This window comes from Lycorma delicatula, chromosome 8 (genome assembly GCF_047948215.1).
Source record: "Lycorma delicatula isolate Av1 chromosome 8, ASM4794821v1, whole genome shotgun sequence".
NCBI lineage: Eukaryota > Metazoa > Arthropoda > Insecta > Hemiptera > Fulgoridae > Lycorma > Lycorma delicatula.
This window is the reverse complement of record NC_134462.1, coordinates 74,862,224-74,882,517: the sequence shown is the minus strand read 5'-3', so window position 1 is coordinate 74,882,517 and position 20,294 is coordinate 74,862,224. Positions and strand designations below refer to the sequence as shown.

The 20,294-nt window shown below is 27.9% G+C and overlaps 1 protein-coding gene across 2 annotated transcripts in view; it reads right to left on the bottom strand.

Annotated features, from left to right (window-relative positions):
- LOC142328725 (heat shock-related 70 kDa protein 2-like) overlaps positions 1-20,294 on the bottom strand; it is a 342,140-nt gene that overhangs the window by 60,124 nt on the left and 261,722 nt on the right. For both annotated transcript variants that reach the window (XM_075372682.1, XM_075372681.1), the window contains exon 3: positions 12,985-13,235. The gene's annotated coding sequence lies outside the window, so the exon portion shown is untranslated. The remainder of the gene's footprint in view (positions 1-12,984; positions 13,236-20,294) is intronic.

Genomic DNA, 20,294 nt, shown 5'->3' with positions numbered 1-20,294 from the left:
TCCATATGCTACACTGCTTTCAACTAAAGTTTTAAAAATATTATGTTTATTTTTCATAAAACTGTTTATTATCCTATAAAACTGAATGCAACCTTCTTACAATTCTACTTCCATTTATAATCTTATTCATAATATCTGTAAGATCCCTTCCATGCTAATATTATCCCAAGATATTTAAATTCATCAAAATTTTTAAATGTTATATTAAAAAGAAGATTTTACTTTTTTTATTTACTATTATTTTACAATAGTGGTTATCAACATCTCTATTACATTAAATATGCTTAATAAAGATGAGGAAAAAATTTCAAAATCTAACATTTTTTTCATACATTTAAATTTAAATTAAATTAAAATTTTAATAATTCTTTATTAAAATCTTGGTATCCTATTTATTTGATTCTACTCATATTGTATTATTTAATATAATATTACAAAAGAAGTTAAAAAAATATTAATAGTTAAAAAACTATTTTTAAAAGTGTAAAATAAAAAACACACTGTTTATAGTAGTACCTTCTAACTAGTTCTTTAAATTATTGGTAGGTAGCGTCGCTAGTAAGAAAGCAGTCATCTGCTATCACGTGTTCAAAAGTGGAACTATGAAGTAGTTTTTGTAGAACAATTTTGCTAAAATGTTCTCCATACAGTATTTACTAATAATGTAATTCTCTCTTCTTAAAAACGATTAATTTTTTGTAATTTTTTAATAAACTTTAATGCTGAAAATGTTTTCTAAAAACAACAACAGAACAGACTAAAAACTGAAAAATGTTTACATTTGTAAGGTCTACGTTATCATGCTACATAAAAAAAAAACAAAAACAAAAAGAGAACGAAAATTAAAAGCGATATTTCTTATATCTTTAATAAAAATATCTGTCAAGTTAAAAAAAAATATTTTAAAAAGAATTTTACCCTAATTTGATACATGAATTAATTAATTTCCCACTCAATTCACTGACTTCTTGATTTAAACAATGCTTTATACACCAAAATAATTTCTTAAAAATAATTTATTTTAAATCTTTAATTTTTAGTATTTTAATAGCAAAGTTTGTCGGTTTCATCCAGAAAAAACACTTTTAACCAGTTTCTAAAGCAATTAAAAAAAAAAGAATGTTTATTTTGTATACTACAGATACTTATTACTGCTTATTAAATGATAAGGTAATTTTTTATAATTATTTATTTAACTTTAAAACTAGTCACAATAAGTAAAAATGATAATTTGAATAAATGCCGTAATGAATGGGTATGACGTTTTTAAAATGATGGTTTCAAATAAGTTAAATATTTCAATACAAGTATGGAATTTTTAATGAAAATCTTATTCACATCTTTTTGATCCGTTCCAACACTATTAAACACAAGGTTCTTTTTTCTATTTCACTTTTAATCTTGCAAAAGAAGTTGTGTAAAACCATCGTAATCCGGGTTACTGGAACTTTGGGTTTCCCATTTCTAGCGATCTTTTTTTATGATTATTTCACCATATAAGCTCGAAGATTGATTTCATGTGAGTATGAAATGGAAAATTTTATAGCATATGAAAAAAGTCAAACCTGACCCCGGGATTCAAACCCGGGATCTCTGGATCAAAGGCCGAGATGTTACTACTTCGCCACGGAGATCAGCATTATTTTTATAGCTAGTATTCAAGTTTAATTTACTGATTATCTTAAAATAAAACCTTATTAAATTCAATAAAATACCAAATTAATGAGATGCAATTAGAAATTAATGAATCCTTGAAATAAATTGATAGGAAAGATCCATAATTTTAGTGGATCTTAAATACCGATAGACCATAAATACCGATTTTCATTAAAAAATTTGTATGAAATCAATTTTTTTATATAGAAGCAGGTTGGACGCAGTAAAGTCGAGAGTTCCAGCGTTCAAGTCCTAGTAAAGTCAGCTATTTTTACACGGACTTGAATACTAGATCGTGGATACCGGTGTACTTTGGTGGTTGGGTTTCAATTAACCACACATCTCAGGTATGGTCGAACTGAGAATGTACAAGACTACACTTCATTTACACTCATACATATCATCCTCATTTATCTTCTGAAGTATTATCTGAACGGTAGTTACTGGAGGCTAAACAGGAAAAAGAAAAGGTTGGATGCAATAAAACAGCATTGTATTTCAAATTTTTTTCCGATGATTAAAGTGCGATTCGTAATTAATCAACTCATGACATATTATATTCAATCGACTGACTTATCTAATCTCCTAATTTCTGGACCGAAACGCTAACTCTCAGAATATATTTAATTTAATTATTACAATTAAAAGTTTATTATTATAAATAGAAATACATGAATCACAGCTAATTACAAAAAGTTTTTAACAAATATTTTCATTTAGTTTATAATAAATAATTTAAGAGTAATTTTAGAATTAATGAATTTTCGATGTAACCACTAAATCATCAGACTTCTGTATCTCAGTTAATTTTATACATATATAAAAATGAATGTTTGTTTGTCTCGTATGCGTTCCGATACCATTCATTCGGTTACGATGAAACTTTGGTGAATTGTGCGCATGCACGCAAAATCAGAATTAGTTATATACGGCTAGGAGGCGTTGGGATCGAGATATTTCGAAAAATTGTATTTATGGTCCGATTTGGCTGAAATTCAGTACATGTATTAGTTACGTGAAAAGAAATATTGTTGCAAAAAATTGACCCGGTAAATGGCGCTGAGGTTGAGATATTTAGAAAAATTGTATTTATGTACCGGTTTGGCTCATATTCAGAATATATATTAGTTACGTGAAAAGAAATATTTTTACAAAAACTATACTCGCTAGGTAGCGCCGGTATCGAGGTATTTTCGAAACAAACATACAAACAAATAAATAAATATACAAACAGATTTTCTTCTGCTATATATATATATATATATATATATAAGGCAATGTTCTTATGTGTGTCCGCTATAGACTAAACTACTGGACCGATTTACGCATGGGGAAAAGGGAAAACTGGCAAAAGGGAAATACAGAAATGGGAAAATTTTTAAAAGGAAAATTGGGAAAAGGGGAATAGGAAAAATTGGAAAAGTTAAAAAGGGAAAAAAGGAAATGGAAAAGGAATAGGGAAAAGGGGGAAATGGATGGAAATGAAGGAGAGGGTACAAAGGAAATAGGGAAATGGTGAAAAGGGGAAAAGGGTGAAAAGGGATAAAGTGAAACATTAAATTTTGTGAATTCCGTAATGTTCAGTTTTTTTATGTTTTATCAAAATTTCACTTGTGTTCATTTTAAATATTCATTTAAACTCTATATATATATATATATATATATATATATACTCAAATCTAGCATTTGCGAGGCATTGCCGCTTCTGCAAGTGTATGTACAAAACATAAAAATGAATGTTTGTTTGTCCCGTATGCGTTCCTATACAATTCATCCGATTGTGATGAAATTTAGTGAGTTATGCTCACGCCCGCGAAGGTTTCTGAATTAGTTTGGTCCCGCTAGGTTGCACTGGGATTGAAATATCTCGGAAAATTGTATTTATGGCCGATTTGGCTCATATTCAGAATATTTATTAGTTACGTGAAAAGAAATATTTTTAAGAAAAATGAAAAAAGGGAAATAGGGAGAAAGGGAAAAGAGAAATAGGGAAAAACAGAAGAAGGGTAAATGAAAAGAGAAAAGGGGTACATTAAATTTTGTTAAGTTCCGTAATGTTAATTGTCTTAATGTTTTATCAAACTTTCATTTGTGTTTATTTAATATATATATATATATATATATATATATATATATATATATATATATATATATAAATTTAGCAATGGCAAAGCATTGCCGGGTCAGCTAGTTTATAAATATAAAACAATATTAAATTTACACTATTAGAAGAATTTTGTGTGTGTGTGTGTGTGTGTGTGTTTACTCGCGGGACTAACGCTAATACGAAACCGAGCAAAACAAATGTTACATTCTAATAGAGGACCAAAAATGACTTGACACATTTTCAGCATACATTCAGATTATCTCGGGGAAGGTTTTAAGCTGCAGGTCGAGGACTTAGCCCCTTTGGAGGGATATGAGGAAGTATCCGGGCATCACACGAGAACCAACCGACTGGATTGATTTCAAATTTTCAGGATATATTCGTGTTACTCCAGGGGAAGGTTTGAAGCCATAGATTAAGACCCTTCTGTGTTAAGAAAGAGGGAAACGTTGGAGGAAGAGTGCTTTTCATGCTTTAATTGTTATTTATCGGTATTACTGTCACAACCATGGCGATAAGGAACACAGCGGAGGTCCAAACGTTCTGTCCGTCCTGGCTAGATGCGAAGGGCTCGCTTTACTTGCCCTGACCAAGAAATATAGAAATACATGCAATTATCTTGAAAGTAAAGAATATTTTTATTATTATTTTCATATTTAAACAAGTAAATTTAATGAAATGATATTAATTTTATACATCTTTGTAATTTATGAAATTACAAAAATGACTGAAATTTCAAATGATTGAAAACTTGTCGTACGGAGAATGAAATTACCTTATTCCTCAACAGATCCATATTTATTTTCAAATTGTACACGTAATGCCATAAAACCTGTAGAAAATAAGGGTAACAGAGTTAAGGAGTCAATAAGACGGAAATGTTATAGACCTTGATAAAATTGTGTACGAATTTTCATCCAATCGGTGTGGTTCTTTCTGATTATTGTTATCTTCCCGGAAATTTTGATAAAATAAAAAAAAAAAAAGCGTGAAATCATTATTCTTAAATATAAACGTAATGGTAATAACAAAATATTATTGAATTTAAACATATTTTTTGATAAAGTAAGATTTGTAACCTATCAAATAATTAGATGATTGCAATTTATAATTTGGAAAATTTATTAACAGTTGATTGATGAATAACTCAGTTAATCTTTTCTATTCTGGTTTATTTACAAAAAAATATAACAGGGTCCAGAAAATTACAAATGATTGAGGGTGAAAAATTTATGTAAATTTTAGTTTCATTCCCAATTTGAAATAAACTGGCATCCACATTAAAATACTACTTCTCTAGGCATCTCATTTATCCATAGAATAGTAAATTAAATTTATTACATATTTTCAATGAATTATATTACTAAATTCAGTAAAACGTAACAGTTTTAAAAATAACATAGAAGACGCGAATGATCTAAAATCTCAAAAATATACTTGTTTATTTATTTACACAATTAAAAGGAATGCCAAAAAAATTTGTACTGAATAAGAGAGACTGATAACGCTCTGGAGACCAGTAGGATTCAAAGGAAATATTATTAATTATGATGTATTATCAATTAGTACATTTTAGTCAATCCGCGACCGGTATCAATAGACCAAATCTTGATATATCATGAATGAAAAAATAATATACGTACATATATTATTAATCTACCTATTCCCTAATTAAACCTTGCTCTCAATTCAACTTACGGACAGCAATATGTATATAAACAAATACATGAGTAGGAAACTGATAAAATGCTTTCAACGAATAAGATTTTAAATAAATACTATTGTCCGTTTTTAAGTAACACACATTCAATCAAATCAGCAGTCGAGGTCGAAAGGCTGGTTTTCGATTTTGAGAGGTTTATTTAATAATATTGATATCAAAATGAGATTATAATATTATTTTTTTGAATGAAAACACATGATAAACAGCAAAATACTATAAAAATTAATAAATTTTTATTTATCATTTACAATCAATTTATTAATAAAATTGTATTTTAATATTTTAATATAAAATAAGTTAACATATTATATAAATAAGTGATAAATGATTAACTGAGCAGTTCAATTTACCTCGGTGTACTTATAGTTTAATCAGTATACTAAACAATATAAAACCTATGCAATAAAAATATAATAGTTAAGATGGCTTTCCTTTTTCTTTCTGTTTAGCTTCCGGAACTACCGTAAGTTATTACTTCAGAGGATGAATGTGGGAGATATGTATGAATGTAAAAGAAGTGTAGTCTTGTACAGTCTCAGGCTCGACCATTATTGAGATGTGTGGTTATTGAAACCAAATCATCAAAGAACACCGGTATCCACGATCTAGTATTCAAATCCGTATAAATTACTAGTATTTACTTAGTAATATTTCAAACTAAATCGTAAAGATTTGCCAAGAAAACTGGATACCCCACTTTTGACATGATCACCATACTTTCTCCTTTAATATAGCTATTCTTGAATATATTTTCCGGGAAAATAATATAATCCGAGAATGTTAATATATTTGTACCGCAGATTGGTTGAAATTTACATCTTGCACTACAACATCCAAGTCGAAAATGTCTAATAGTTTTACTGGTTTCCAGCAATTTATCAGTCTTCACTATTTTCTGTAGAGTGTATTGCATATATTTAATTAAAACAAACAAAACAAATTAATTCTAACCTTTACTAGTATTTCAAACTTAGAACTTTCGACTTCGAAATCAGCTATTTACGATGTCGAGTTCACCACTAAACCAGCTACAGGTGGGCTGGATAAAATATTAGGAATAATATTCGTAACTTGTAAGAAACATTTTGTAAAACTTTAGCGTAAAATAAGATAATATATTCATTACTATCGACGCCAAAGTTAAAAAGTAACTTTTCCGCTTAACTTTTTTCAGAATTGTTTTTAACATAGATTTTAAAAATTAACTGTGATAAATATTTTTATTTGTAAACTCAAGAATTTCAGTAAAACATTTGTGTTTTACAGTGTTATCTTCATTTTAAGTCAAGTTAGAAAGTTAAATTCTGGACATAAAAAGTTGTAAATGATCAAATACCTAAGGATTTTCTTTGAGCCTATGTTTGTTTTAATTAAAGATATGCAATACACTCTACAGAAAGTAGTGAAGACTGATAAATTGCTGAAACCAGAAAAACTATTAGACATTTTCGACTTGGTTGTTGTAGTATAAGATGTAATTTCAACCAATCAAATATACTCAAATTCTCAAATATATTCAATTCTCGGATTATATTATTTTCCCGGAAAATATATCCAAGAATAACTATATTACAGGAGGAAGTATGGTGATCATGTCAAAAGTGGGGTATCCGGTTTTCTTGTCAAATATTTACGATTTAGGGTGTAACTAGCTCATCTGGATAAAAATATATCTATGTATGTACGTACGCGTATGTGTATCGCGCTGTTTTTGGAGTTATATCTCATGATTGACCAAACCGATTTTCTTAAAATTTAGCTCCAACTTTTCTATATATTGGGCATTGATTATATTAATTTTTTTTAATTAGTTAAGGGGATGGGGGAATATTGCAAAAAAACAATTTCCTTTTTCTTCAGAAGTATTTCAGAAAAAACTTTATTAAAGTAGATGCATTACCTACAATGAATATATAAATAATCCAAAAACAATATTTTCAAAAATCAACTTCCACTTCTTAAAAGTGGATAATTTCTTTAAAATCTTATAAGCTAAATAAACTTTCAGGCTTTTCTTTTTTAAACAATATTTTATGACTGATAATTTCCTTGATGAAATAAGGTACAGCTTTTACGTATCGCGTTAGTTTATTAATTAACATTCCGAATGTAACATCTGTGGCGCGAGTGGTAGCGTCTCGGTCTTTCATCCGGAGGTTCCGGATTCGAATCCCGGTAAGGTATGGCATTTTCACACGCTACTTGTCATTCATCCCATTCTCTGAAGCATCCTAACGGTGGTCTCGGAGGTTAAAAAGAAAAAAAAATCCGAATATAACTACCAAATAAAGTTGTGAAAATCAACAGTATATTTTGGTTTAGTTAAAATCTCTTAAGTTATAATTCCCTGAATATTTATATCTTTGTTAAAATTTTAAGAGGTGTATAATCGGAGAACGATGTTGATCTCGACCCGGCTTGCTGAAATGTAACTTTTAATACGTCGTTAAAATAATAACGTGTAATAATAACGTTCCTCCACCTTTTTAACAAAAAAAAAATATATATATATATATATATATAAATATTAATATGACGTTAAATAATAATATCCAACCTCCGTGGCTGAGTAGGTAGCGTCTCGGCATTTCGTATGGAGGTCCCGGGTTCGAATCCCGATCAGGCATGACATCTTTTCATACGCTACCATTTTCCACCGAGCCAATGACTATAGCTGTTGATGCTCACTCTTCTATGTAATAAAATTATAAGAAAAATCTTTGGTCATATTTACGGAATATGTAATAAATTATTCCAAATAACTATCAGTCGAATTTAAAAAACTTCCTTTTTTGGTACTAAATATTCCGTTGTTCGTAATATAAAAACTCATATAAAAATTTTATTAATCAAATATATGAAAATCTATAACCATAGGGCAAGTTAGTTAGTTATTAAGGAAATGTTTATTATATCATGATTAAATCTTTGAATAAAAAACTGTGCATAGGTAACACATTATAATTGATTGGCTCGTCGACAAAAGGCTAACTCCGGGTTTTATATTTCTCACTGTTACTTTAGAAATAACTAAGAATAAACATAGGGTTTTTTTAATTGGAAACAAAAAAAAAAAAATGAAATAAATTAACAATAATTTATAAAATAACTGACTATTAAATACAATTTAAAAATTATATGAATTTATTATTTCTAAATAATCCAGTTATAGATTAATTTATTTATAATTTTTTTTTAATTATATAATTACAAAATTATCATAAAAAATATCAGAAGGGTTAAAATTAAGAAAAACAATAAGCAGGAAATATTTTAATCATTGACAAAATACGTTTTAATAGTTTACAACCAATTTGCTGTAAAAACTGACTCGCTGGTTACACATTTCTCACAATTATATAAAAATTAATTGAAATATCATCATTTTTAAACTGCAAATAAATAAGATGCAACCTAATGCAAAAATATAAATTTTTTTTCGGTAATTTAAGTGTAATTGGAAATGAATCAACGATATACGACGATGCGATTGACCGTCGTAAGCAGACTATTGTATTTCAGTTTATTTTTAAAAAATGTAACAGGTATGCGATAAATTTTTTTAATAAAAAGACAGACATAAATATAAATAACATAATGCAATCAATAAGATAATAAAGAAATATTATAGATTGCATTTATATAATATTAGGTAACAGATTAAAGGTAATAGCTGTGGAGATCGAGGATTTTCTTTTTTTCTTTTGTTATTAATGCTGATGTAAAAATTTTGCAAGTAGTTATTTTATTTTACTGTACATATATATTTTAATAATAAAAAATCTATACATTTTTATGAATATTTTTTTTATACCGCTCTATCTCAAATTACCTTTAAATTCATTATTTATTAGAGTAATCTACTACAATTTATGTTACGGTACACTTGTAATATCTGAAAATTTAATTATTGTTTTTTACATCAAATCATACAAATTTGTATTAAATTTATAACTGGCCATTTAGAAATAATAAATCTCATTATTTATAAATTGCACTTAAATGATTGTAAATAATTATTTTATAAATTTTTGATAACCTATTTATTATTTTTTTTTTTGTTGCTGTTTCTAATTATAAATAAACCATGTACCTGTTCGTAGTTATATTTAAAATAACGGTGAAAAATATGAAACCAGAAAATTTATCCCTTTTATCGATGAGCCGATTAAATAGTGAGTGTGTTATTTGGGCACATTTTTTTCAATTCCAATTAAATAAAATAAATTTGAATTGTATTCAAATAAGAATAAATATTTTAATTTAAAAAAATAATAATATAATCTTTGGCTCTACTTTTATCTTTCCAGGTTGGTTCCTATAACTGAAAATATCGATTTTTTTTTAATCCCATAATTTTCAGATCAGATCTGTCTTCGTAATCCTTTTTGGTTCTGCCTTTTTCCTCAGTTATAGAGCGTCTCATATCATCTTATTACATTTTTGAAAAGTTATTTAATTATTTTTGAAAGTATAAACTTATACATGGTGATTTATGAAGTATGTAAAAAAATTTCAGGATGTTATATTGATGAAAATAAAGAAGAAAATTCACATAAATATAGGTTCGGAAACGGTTCATTAGCAAGTATAAATATTTCACTAAATATTTAGCTAAATATTTCACTATGATTTCTAAGTCTTCCATAAAATTAAACTTGACTTAATTATTGAACCCAAATTAAAAGAAAAATTTTATGGTTTTATTTAAAATATGATCTGAAAAATTGAAATAAAATTTGATCTGAAACTACATTTTTAAAAGTTTCCGAGAAATTTGGGTTAAAGATCGTTTGTGTTTGTTATTTTTCTAAAATAATTAGTTCCTTGGTTTTATAATATTGAGAATTTTATTTTGTTTAATACTCAAAATCTTTCACATTATGATATGTTTTGTTTTTAATAAACATCTTATCTTTGGATTAAGTGTCTGGGCTTTATTCATACATTTTACTCAAAACAAAACTCTCTACAAATTCTGTTTAAATCTTTTATGTGTTTATTATCCATTTAACAAAGTAATTTTACGCCCCACATAAAATCGTGTGTTTTGATCCCACTCTTTTGTCTTTTACCCCAGATTTCTCAAAAACAACTAAAAATACAGTTCTGGGACCTACTTTTTTTTCAATTTTTCAGGTTATATTTCATATAAAACTACTAAATTTATCCCTTAATTTGGGTCCCAAGAATTATACAGTCTGACTTAATTTTAACAAATGCCCAGAAATCAGAACGAAATATTTTTTCCAGCCGATACTCACTAACAAAATATTTCCTAGGTAAATGACCTTTTCTTAATTTTCAATACTAGAACATGTCCTGAACGTCTGTTACATACTTCGTGAATGAGTTCATATAAACATAACTTTAAATTTCCCTAAATAAAACATTAATTAGTAGGTAAACTTTAAAATAAATTACCTGAAAAAACCTCCTTACATAGCTATATTAGTAATCCAGCACTTCCAAATGAAAAAAAATATCGTTTTGATTATTTTCTTTCCTTCTGTTTGTTTATTCTTGGGATCTTAAGATAAATTCTATTTTATATTTATTTTAATACTACAGCAAAACAGGTTTTGGTGCACCGTATAAAGCATGACATAAATTTTCAATTGGTATAAAATGGTGTGGGAGAAACATACTGTTAGATGTGATATAGATCTCCGAGATGTAATTTGTGAACAAATCTCCGGATGGTTTTGTCATAATTTTATTTTAAATAGTGGAATGCAATATTTATACGATAAACATTACAGCCGAGACAAAATTGACATAACCCATCCTTTACTTTAGTAAAACCAATGGAATTTTATTTATTTTTTATCTTCCTTTGATTGTTTTATTTAAAATAAATTTTAATGTTTCTTATTTATTTTTGAAATTTAATTACATACTTCCGTTTAGAGACCTAAAATTCCATATTTAGGCTCTGAACCCCAACGGATTCGAGTACTATTACCTTCCCTTGATTTATTAATAAAAAGAGGTTACTGATAAAAAAAAAACATAAAAAATATGTTAATCCCTCTTTTTCTTTAGCAATTTAGTTTAGAGGAGAAGAATTTTGTGGTACCGTATATCTACTGACTATGGTGTTTGTCAACACGAACGTAATAAAACGATTCGTTATTGTATAAACAGTTAAACAGATATTGAAACTTAAGTATGTGGAGGGGGTTTGATCGGATATTTACAGATAATTTAAATACAAAAGAAGTTTTTCTTAGGTTTACTGTTAGCATAAGAAATTCCGTTTGGTTAGTTAGTATAAACTGGACTTTAACGTAGACGATAGAATTCACTTGTGTGTACCTACGCTTTATATTTATTAATAATTAATAATCGGCCAGGAACACGATTTAAAATAATATATACTATATATAATTTATTAAATAAACAAAATTTTCATTAAAAGATAAGTCATAAAAAACATGATATTCAAAAGTTTTCTTCTTTATTTTTTACTAGAATCAATAGAATTAGATCAAAGTACAACAATATTTAATAATAAACAAGTAGATAAGAACTCATTAATTTTTATCTCGGCTGCCGGTCAGTGCTGCTAATGTTGACTGACCGGTGATTTAAACAACATTAAAGGTTGAGTTAGTTAATGTGCTGATGTGAAGGCGGAGAAGATGGTTGTAACAACGTACGAAGAGGAAGGGTACAGGTAAAGTGAGGGGGCGGTGCGGTGCGAACGCGGACTGAATTCTAATCACTCACTGATAATAATTAACGTCTACTAAGAGTGAGGTTTAGATGACGAACAAGTTATTGGCATCACATCCATCTTACGAATGGATCTATCTATCCCTGGGTAATTGCCACATAAATTTGCCTTTATCCTTTTACTGCTTTTACCGTCCTATCGACCCGCCCGCTATTCTTATTCTATCTGTCAAGTAACAACCCCTAATTGAATACAACATTTACGAGTCACTATTTTATGTCTGATCCTGTTATACTTTTATAAGTATCGATATGTGTGCGTGTGTATAATATATATTTACTTATAGAACATCAGGGTCACTAAACTTTCAAGTTAAAATACGGGGCCTAACTTTCTAATTAACTGAGAATATCAATTCAAAACTAATTAAACATTCTTATACAAATCTATTTATTTATTTGTTATAATGATACAAAATCGGTTACTAGCGTTACTTTCATTGATATAAATAAGAAAACACTAAGATAGAATGAATCTTCATTAGTAACATAATTGTTTGCTTTTAAAACATCAATGTCGGTGGTCTTCAGGTAATATCCATTTCTGATTATTTATTATCTTTACACGTAAAGGTTCTTGGGTTTTACTGGGTACGGCAAGTTAAAAATTATCCAATTATCGTATTGTCATTTGTTTTATCCTAATAATAAATTTACTTATTCTTAATTAAAAAAAAAAATATATATATAAAAATTGTATTTTAATCAAAATGATATAGTTAAGTTAAATATGAACTATGTTAGGTGAGATATTACTAACCTCTGAAGATGCTGTAGTCAATCTAAGTTAATAATAATAAGATTGTCTGAGTTAATCTATGCCAGGTTAACGAAGAAAATTCAGGAATGAAGTAGTTTTGTTGCCTTATTCATAATCATAATATACTGTTTTTCATATAACTAGCCAAATTCTTAGGATTCCAGGATATTCTCAGCTCTAAAGTAATACTTCTTCACTCTCTTCATCATGTACCGGCTGTAGAATAAATATTACTCCCCGTTTTCTCTAATCTATAAAATAAAATAAGTTAATTTTAATGAACTTTTTTTAACATTTTACTTTTTTATTATTCATAGATTAATATTTAATTAATATATTATAATTAGCCTTTTTCAACGGATTTAACTTTCTTGTTAAGAAATTAGGTCAGAAATTATTACCAATTAGGTTTATTGTATAGCCACTGGAGAAGAAATAAAAAACGATTCATCCATCCCCTCCCTGAGAACAGCTCTTCGCAACATATTATACTAGTTACGAAACGGTATCTTCAGCATGGATTTAAGAAAAATTATGATTTACTAGAGAAAAACAGCAAACAAAAAGATAAAATAAAAGCCCTTCTACGGGCCCTTCTCGTTGTTAAAAATTTCTCAGTTGATTAGAGAATTTCTACCCAAGGTGGATGATGAAAACTATACGGTACTTATCAACTTTTTTTTTAATGACTCGTTTAAAGACATATTGGAGAATAAAAAAATTATGACTATTTGTAAAATTAGTCTGTATTAATAAAATCAATACTCGTTGCACATCTTTAAAACTTTATTATTAATTTTTATATACTCAATACGTCTTTCATTTTTTTACTTTCCTCATTGTTGGGCTTATCTAAATCTCGATCATCCCTGAATTTTATTTATACTTTAAAAAAAACTTTTACATTTATGCATTTTACTAAAATTTAACTCGTATTTATTTTTTTTATTTTATACAGTCGAATCTCGGTATCTCGAATCCCAAGGAAACAAGAAATTACTTCAAGTTATGTGTAGTTCTTATTATACAGGTTAATTTTCAGATTTCTTCGATTAAGGTTATAAAAAAAAAAAAAAGGTTATAAATTATTTCGAGATGCAGAGATCTAAATGAATAAACTTTGAGATGCAGATGTAAAATCGTTTGTGCTGTACTGTATTTTCTAATTTTTTTTGTCTTCAGTCATTTGACTGGTTTGATGCAGCTCTCTCCAAGATTCCCTATCTAGTGCTAGTCGTTTCATTTCAGTATACCCTCTACATCCTACATCCCTAACAATTTGTTTTACATATTCCAAACGTGGCCTGCCTACACAATTTTTCCCTTCTACCTGTCCTTCCAATATTAAAGCGACTATTCAAGGATGCCTTAGTATGTGGCCTATAAGTCTGTCTCTTCTTTTAACTATATTTTTCCAAATGCTTCTTTCTTCATCTATTTGCCGCAATACCTTTTCATTTGTCACTTTATCCACCCATCTGATTTTTAACATTCTCCTATAGGCACCACATTTCAAAAGCTTCTAATCTTTTCTTCTCAGATACTCCGATTGTCCAAGTTTCACTTCCATATAAAGCGACACTCCAAACATACACTTTCAAAAATCTTTTCCTGACATTTAAATTAATTTTTGATGTAAACAAATTATATTTCTTACTGAAGGCTCGTTTACCTTGTACTATTCGGCATTTTATAATAGCAACTATAAATTTCTACGTACTGTGCGTTAAATCATTATAAAATACTGAACTTATAAACAAATATTACTGTGTGAAAATGAACTTATCTGAAGATATGTTTAGATAAATTGAAATAAACAATAAACACAGTAATGTTCGTTGTTGACTTGTAAAATATTGTATCCAGTTTAAATACAATAATCAAACATAATATTCACCTGTTATCAGTTAACTCAAATATATACAAAATAGAAAATTACCTATTCCAAATCACATACAAATAATAAAAACAAAATTCGCTCAAAAATACATCTGTTATAAATCTAACTTGCAAATATACAATTAATGAATAAAGTCTAAACCAGTTGTTCCCAAACGTGTCCGAGTCGTGGCGGCCTTTTTGAATTAAAATTTTTCAATGGCGCCCTACCCTAAGTAAAAGTATATCTTTTTATCTCTTACTCGTAAGTAAGAGATAAAAATAAATAAAACTCGTGTATCTTTATTATTTTTTACTTCATTAGCATTAAATTAATAATTATAAATTTCTTGGTTCAATTAATTATGAAGCTGTTACAATATTTCGCGGCTCCCCTGTCGAAGTGGCCGCGGCGCAGAGTTTAGGAATCACTGCTCTAACCCAAACTCAAATATTATATACCAATATAAAATTTCTTTTTTTGAAAAAAATTTTATTTCAATTTTAAATTAAATTTTCAACCTCAAATCTAATCCTAGACTGTTAAAAACAAAAAAATCCTAAATTATTGTTTATTTAACTTACAGATAAATATTTTGCATGTAAATTAATTTTTAAATTAATAATTTACAAAGTCAAATTCAAACTCAGATGTTATAATATAAAAATATAAAGATTCCTCAAAAATAGCTTACACATAAAAAAAAAAAAATAAAAGGAATGTTTAATCAATCTATAGGGCTACTTAAAATATCCCTCTGTATGAACATCTTAATATCACAAAAATGTCCTACAATAATTCATTACAAAAGTACAATACAACTTTAGTTACCAAAATCAACAACCATAATTTCATGTTTTTACATTTCAGATACACCATACCTCCTTTTTATAAATAATTCCTTATAGAAAACTTTAAGTCATTCATCATCATCAGTGTTCAAACTATTAATCAGCTTTACAGTTTCACTTAATAGTCTCACAGAATAAACATGAAAAGACTTATTATAAGCACTCGTTCAATAATGGGAAAATGCAATAAATTAATAGGTATTCATATATCTACTTGATACAAATCCCAAATATTTTTATAATTTAGAAATAAATACAATGGCTTCTTATTAAGTAAAATATTAAAAGCCAAAACAGCAACATAGTAATCATAACTATTATTTATCTTTAAGCAGTTCATAGATTTATAATATGACAGTCATAAAGACAGTCTAAAGACATATGACTTCATATGACAGTCTAAAGGTAAATTATGATTAAAATGTATGCAAGCATTCTGCGCTCTTTGCAAAACAGAAGTTTTTTCACTTCTTACATCAGTATAAACAGCGATACATAGGAAATAGAAGGCAATTTACTAATTTCTTCTTAATTAAGCATCGAGACATGATAAACTTCATAATTAATACAATCCCTGATGTACCTTCTTACTGATGTGAGTAATTTGAGTCTTCCAGGTTAGGTCTTCACTTATGTGCAAATCAATATCTAATTACTCTTGCTCTTTCCAGGGGTTTATTGTTAACTAATATAGAAGAAAGTGAATACAGTTAATTTTGTTAAATAATTTACTATGACCTAAGAACATATCAAAAATATTTATAAATATTTAGATCTAAAGAATGATCAGAGCACCATCTAAAAAGTTTATTTCGTTCTTAATTAATTACATTTATAGGTTTTTTCTAATTGCTTAGATGTACAACTTAAGTATATTTGCAAATCATCAGCAAATAACATTAACCTTGACCTAGAAAACACTCTTGTAACCAAATTTATATAAGGTGAAAACAGCAATGAGGAGAGAGTCGATCCTTGCAGTGTTCCTCCAAAAAACTCTGACCAGGATGATGTTCTTGAAATAGTCCAGACATGTTGACATCTTCAGGTAAAAATGATTCAAACGCTTACAAATCACTTCTAAGAAATTAAAGCATTGGAGTAGTACCATCACAAAAAGTATTTGGGAAACAGAGTCAAATACACATTTGAAATCAATCAAAACAAAAGAGTAATTTCTAGTCTGTCCATGGCATTTCTCACATCATCAAGAACTCTGATTAAGGCTGCCTGGATATTATGAAGTTTCCTATATTCTGACTGAAAAATAGACAGCATATTGTTTTTTACAGATGTAATCATTAATTTGTTTATACACTAAGTTATCAAAGATTTTTCCTGTAACACAAAAAGTATTTATAGATCTTTTTTTCTGGCATAAGTTTTTCTTAACCCAAAAAATTATAACTGATTTCCATAAGATGGATATTCACTTTCTTATATTGAGGAATTAAAGATGGGTAATAAAACAGGACTATTACAGGCAGCAAAAATCTAATCATTTTTATAGAAATTCTAACAATCCCACAGCATTTAAAATCATGTGATTAATCACATTAACAATCAAAATCATTTACAAAATTAAAGTTGAATGTTATCTCATTTTGATATCTAATTTGACAATCTATCACGTTCTCTGAATTACTGTACACATTGTTCTAAATAAAAAGTAATTCATTTCATCAATAGTGACTGCAGGATAAACATTAGCTTTCTTCACTTTATCTAAACCTAAGTTTTTAATTACTTTCCACAATTTGGGTTATTACTACTGAAAAAATCATTAAAAAAATTACTTTTGCTATTTTTCAATATCTGTTTACACTTATTTCTCAATTCCCGATATTTATCCTAGTTCTCAGCTGATTTAACCCCTTTTGAATAGTTGTGATACACACAATCACGAGTACACATTATTTGTCAAATATCATTATTAATCCAAGATGCTACTTTTCTTGCTATTTTGATCTTTTTAAATAGAGCATGCTTATTGTGTAATTCTGTAATATATTTAATGAATATATAACTTTACCATCAACATTAGGAATTCTATAAATATTATCCCACTTAATCTTTACAGCATCTTCCATAAATAAATTATAATTAAAATTTATGAAATCACACCCTTCCAAAACATTAAATTTCTTTCGATCAATTTGAATTTTAATAGCGCACAATATTGAATTGTGATGAGACAACCCAAGTGCCTCAGTCTGATCATAACATCATGGCTTATTTATATCATTTCTAACAATTAAATCAATAAGAATAGCAGCCATTCAAATAAAATGAATTGGACCAAGAGGAACCATTCAAAATTTAACTGATCAATCAGTCTAGACAGCTCAGCACTAGAAAAATTCATACAAGACCCAGTCATGTCTATTAAAATCACTTATTATTATGTACATTCATCATTTGCTGTTATTCTACTTAAAATTCAAAGACTATACTGATGAAGTCAATTTTTGGTGGTTTTTAAATTGCAAAAAGAAGGAAATTTTTATTAATCTATAAACAAATAAATTCACATTTCTTGACATAATTAGAGGGAGAAATATTTACAACCACTGTCCATTAAGAATAAACCACCTCTCTTTTACTAATGTATCATTTCTAAACAGGGTGAATTATTCAAACATACTGCAGAAGCATGAATCCATTACTCAAGATGAGTATCAAACACAGCAACTGCATCAACTGTTCCATCACTAAGTAAATTAAAAAATTTATCTGAATGATTTATTAGTGATTCACCATTTATATTAACTGCTTTAAAATCTTGAATAAAATTAATAAAGAAATTGTTAATTTTATTATCGTGGAAGCTAGTCATTTTTTAACAAACAGAAAAGAAAATTTACCTAATTTATGAGAGACTCCAACAAGAAAATAAAACAGAAACCAATAAAATGTTAAATCACTAGATTCCAGCAATAAATATATTATAAACAATAAAAAATAATAGATATTCATTAATGAAAAAATAAACAGGTGCAGATATAAACACTGAAATCGCAGCATTGATATTGCTGATACATATATAAAGAGAAATTAATGACTTCAAATATTAAAGCAGATACAACAAAAATATGTATAAAATCCAAATCAAATTGTCAGAAACCAGTCAAATCTCTGCTTGAAATAATATTTTTCACTTTATCATTGTAGTCTCTCCTTGAAAAAATGTTTACATTTCTATTCCACAAAAATTAAATTCTCTTTCCTTCTGACATTTTTTAGCATCAGCAAACAATTTTCTGTTATAAGCAAAAAATGTCTCATTTATAGAAAGATTATGGATCTCATTTTCTTTACAGCCAAAATTATGAGTTGTCAGCCTTTTTTAATTCTTATATCTAGCTTGAGGCTTAATTTTTTCTTTGTCCAAACAACGTATAAAACATATAACTGCACAAGGCACATTATACTTTACCTGCTTTTTCAATCTAAAAATATTAGTCACAGAGTTCTCTTCAGTATTTATACCCAATTCCCTTCGAATCTTTTTAACAATCTCAATTAAATTTTCACCCTCCTTTTCAGGAACTCCATCTAAGTCATTATAGAATACTTTTTGCTAATTGTAATAAGCTTTAATCTTCAATTCTTAAAATTTTGGTTTTAAATTCCAATTTTCTTGTTTCAGTTCACTGATTTTTCCCAGGGCAATGTTTGAATCTATCCTGTTCTCAATAGAAACAACAGTTGAAATTCAATGTCTAGAACTTCATTAGTTTTTTCTAAGAAAATGTACAGTGTTTATACCCGTTTATTGTCTTTAACTTCACACTTATCTGTTCTTCCAAAACTTCTTTATCACCTAAAGCATAATTTTCATTGTTATTTAATGATGCTACAATGTCACAACCAAATAATATTCCCGTGACTGCTACATCCTGTCTTCTAGTCACCATTCTTATCGGGGTTACAAATCTTCTTAAAAATAATCTTATGCTATTTTTTTAATTTTCTAGCCAACCATTATTCACTTTTAATTGTACATGACCCAAACTTTTAGCGAAATGTTCTGCCTTTTCTTTCAAAAGTGGACCTTCCCAAAGATAGTTTTCTTTGCTCAGTTTGAACCACTCAAACATACACTTTTCTACATCTGGAAATTCAGTTTTTCCTTTTTGCTTGCATTGTAAATTACCTTCGTTGACTCATTTTAGAATCTTTGCCTCATTCTTCAACATTGTAGATAAAATGCTAGATAGAATTTTAAACTCAGCAGCAACGTTTTTTTTTCCTTTCCCATGCATTCATTGGTTGGATAATTTTTAATCTATTTCAGATAGTTAAACTGTTCACCTTTCTTTTAGCATTCAGCCACTGAACTTAACATCAATAAGCTGTACACCACAACACAACTTTTGTAAATAAAGATAATAAGCAAAATATGAGACAATGACCATACGCAAGTGATAACACACTATACTGACAGTTATCAGCAGCAATTGACAAGTTTCAATATACTTGTTTACCGGAATAGGGATTCAAGTCAGCCAGGCTCCTTGGCAAGAACTTACAAGCTTTTCCTATAGAGGTATGAATATTAGATTTAACTTTGTGTATGT